The 3,840-nt window shown below is 39.5% G+C and overlaps 1 pseudogene; it reads left to right on the plus strand.

Moving 5' to 3' along the window:
- Positions 1 to 401: 401 nt before the first annotated feature.
- On the plus strand, positions 402 to 1,205 carry LOC746463 (small ribosomal subunit protein eS4-like; annotated as a pseudogene).
- The last annotated feature ends 2,635 nt before the right edge of the window (positions 1,206 to 3,840 follow it).

Here is a 3,840-nt window from a genome sequence, read left to right on the forward strand (position 1 = left end):
TTGGTGTGGTACCTTTTGGTATTTCCTGTGCCAGTAGAAACTAGAAATTATTTGCTGATTTGTTTAAGTTCCCTATAGATTCTGGTTATTAAGCCTTTGTTGGATGCATAGTTTGCAAATGTCTTCTCTTGTTCTGCAGGTTGTCTGTTTACTCTGTTGATAGTGTCTTTTTTTTCTGTGCAGAAGCTTCTTAGTTTAGTTAGGTCCCACATGTCTATTTGTGTTTTTGTTACAACTGCTTTTGGGGACTTAGCCAAAAATTCTTTGCCAAGGCCAATATCAAGAAGGGTATTTCCTAATTTGTCTTCTAGAATTTTACAGTTTGAGGTGTTACATTTAAATCTTTTATCCATTTTGAGTTAATTTTTGGCTGTTTCCGTGCCGAGCACAGCCATGGCTCCTGGTCCCAAGAAGCATCTGAAATGGGTGGCAGCTCCAAAGTACTAGATGCTGGATACATTGACCAGTGTGTTTGCTCTTCATCAATCCACCAGTCCTCACAAGCTTAGAGAGTATCTCCCCCTCATCATTTTCCTAAGGAACAGACTTAAGTATGCCCTGAGAAGAAATGAAAAAGATTTGCATGCAGCAGTTCATTAAGATAGATGGCAAGGTCCGAACTGATATAACCTACCCTGCTAGATTTATGGATGTCATCAGCATTGACAAGGGATACAATTTCTGTCTGATCTATGACACCAAGGGTTGCTTTGGTGTACATCGTATTACACCTGAGGAGGTCAAGTACAAGTTATGCAAAGTGAGAAAAATCTTAGTGGGCACAAAAGGAATCCCTCATCTGGTGACTCATGATGCTTGTACCATCTGCTACCCTGATCCCCTCATCAAGGTTAATGAAACCGTTCAGATTGACTCGGAGACTGGCAAGATACTGATTTCATCAAGCTTGATGCTGGTGACCAGTGTATGGTGACTGGAGGTGCTAACTTGGGAATAATTTGTGTGATCACCAACAGAGAGAGGCACCCTGGATATTTTGCCATGGTTCACGTGAAAGACGCCAACGGCAACAGCATTGCCACCTGGCTTTCCAACATTTTTTGTTATTGGCAAGGGCAACAAACCATGGCACAAACCATGGCAACAAGCCAAGGGCAACAAACCTTCCCCGAGGAAAGGGTGTCCACCTCACCTTTGCTAAAGATGGAGACAAGAGACTGGTGGCTAAACAGAACAGTGTGTAAAATGGTCTCTGGGTGACATGTTACATCTTTGTACATAATTTAAAATAATTCAGCATGATTAAAAAAATACTTGTGTACGGTGAAAAGTAGGGGTCCAGCTTCAGTCTTCAGCATAAGACTAGCCAGTTATCCCAGCACCATTTATTGGATAGGGCATACTTTCCCCGTTGCTCATTTTTGTCAGCCTTGTTGAAGATCAGATGGTTGTAAAATAACCCCATTTAAAAATGAGAGAAAGGGACAAACAGCTATTCTCAAAAGAAGACATATAAGCAGCCAACAAATATGAAAAAATGCTCATCACCACCAATCATTAGAGAAATGCAAATCAAAACTACAATGCGATATCCTCTCACATCAGTCAGAATGGCTATTACTAAAAAGTCAAAAAACAACAGATGCTGGTGAGCTGTGGAAGAAAGAGAATGCTTATACACTATTGGTGGGAATGTGAATTGGTCCAGCCACCATAGAAAGCAGTCTGGAGATTACTCAAAGACCTTAACACAGAACTACCATTAGACCCAGAAATCCCATTACTGGGTGTATACCCAAGGGAAAATAAATCATTCTGCCCCAAAGACACAAGCATTTGTATGTTCATTGCCAGGCTATTCACAATAGCAAAGACATGGAATCAACACAGGTGCCCATCAATGGTAGATAAATTTTAAAAAAAATGTGGTACGTATACACCATGGAATACTACGCAGCCATTAAAAGAATAAAGTCATGTCCTTTGCAGCAACATAGATGCAGTTGCAAGACATAATCCTAAGTGAATTAATGCAGGAACAGAAATATCACATGTTCTCACTTGTATTTAGGAGCTAAACATTAAGCACACATTGACATAAATATGGGATCAATAGACACTGTGGACTACTAGAAGGGGGAGGGAGGGAAGAGGGCGTGGGTTGAAAAACTACCTATTGGGTACTATGCTTACTACCTGGGTGATGGGATCTTTACGCCAAACCTCAGCATTGTGCAATATCCCCATGTAACAAACCTGCATATATACCCCCTGTATCTAAAATAAAAGTTGAAATTTAAAATAAAATATTAAAAAATGAAACTAGAAATTAGGCATTTGAAATTAAATTATGACTCTCTTCACAAATTGGATCTTCATCCTATATATTTAATGATTTTTTTACTTATATTTTCTCTTTTTTTCTTTCTAGAGTAACTAATAATCTGATGGTTGACATCTGAATTGATTTTTCTGAATATTTTATCATTTTTATTCTATTCCAATTACATTGTTTTGTTTCCTGAAATATTTACTTGGTTTTATTTTTTAACATTTCTGCTAAAATTTCAAATTATAATTGTCTATCATATTTGCAATTTCATCATTTTCCTCTTTCTTAGATGTTTATAGATGTATTATATTACCTTGTTACTCCCTAAGGCTGATTTATATACTTTTTTGTTTGTTAAAGTTCTTTTTTCTGCATTAGTTCTGGTTCTACTAGGTTTTAATTTTCAGTTTGTCTCTCTCTTTCACGTTATAGATCTTTTTTCTTTCTTTCTTTTTCTTTCATTCTTTCTCTCTCTCTCTCCCTTCCTTTCCCTTCCTTTCCCCTCCCTTCCCCTCCCTTCCCCTCCCTTCCCCTCTTCTACTACTCCCCTCCCCTCCCCTCCCTTCCCCTCCCTTCCCCTCCCTTCCCCTCCCTTCCCCTCCCTTCCCCTCCCTTTCTACTACTGCAACTGGTGCTTTCTTGAAAGTGCCACATCCTGGCTAGAGGCTGACCAACTCAGACCATTAGAGCAACTCAAGACAGAATAACACTGCTCCCAGGAAGAAGAAAACAATAGCTAATTCCACTGCCTGCAACATCCTGGCTAACTGAAGGTCCTGAGTCTATCCATGTGATAACTTCACTGCTAGCATAACCAGCATTCAAGAAAGACAGCACACTAAACATATCTACAACCAAGGACTCTCAAAGAGTCTACTTCACTCCCCTGCCACCTCCACCAGAGTAGGTGCTGCTATCCATGGCTGGAAGACCTGAAAACGAATCACATCACAGGACTCTTTGCAGATACTCCTCAGCACCAGAGCCTGGTAGCCCCACTGGGTGGCTAGGCCCAGAAGAGCAATAGCAATCACTGCAGTCTCTCTCTCAGCCTCTTCCCTAGGGGAAGGTGAAGAGCACCACATCAAGGGATCAACCCATGGGACAAAAGAATCTGAACAGCAGGCCTTGAGTTCCAGATCTTTCCAATGAAATAGCCTACCCAAATGAGAAGAAACTAGAAAAGTAATTCTTTTAACATGACAACATGGGGTTCTATAACACACCAAAAAAAAAAAAAAAAAAATCATAGTAGCTTTCCAGCAATGGAGCCAAACCAAGAAGAAATCTCTGAATTGCCAGAAAAAGAATTTAGAAACTTGACTATTAAGCTACTCAAGGAGATACCAGAGAAATGTGAAAAACGACTTAAAGAAATTAAAACAATACAGTATTTGGATGAAAAATTCTCCAGAGAAATAGATATCATAAAGAAAAAACAGTCACAACTTCTGGCAATGAAAGACACACTTAGAGAAATACAAAATGCAGTGGAAAGTTTCAACAATAGACTAGAACAAGTAGAAGAAAGAACTTCAGAGCTCAAA

This window comes from Pan troglodytes, chromosome 5, assembly GCF_028858775.2.
Source record: "Pan troglodytes isolate AG18354 chromosome 5, NHGRI_mPanTro3-v2.0_pri, whole genome shotgun sequence".
Lineage (NCBI taxonomy): Eukaryota > Metazoa > Chordata > Mammalia > Primates > Hominidae > Pan > Pan troglodytes.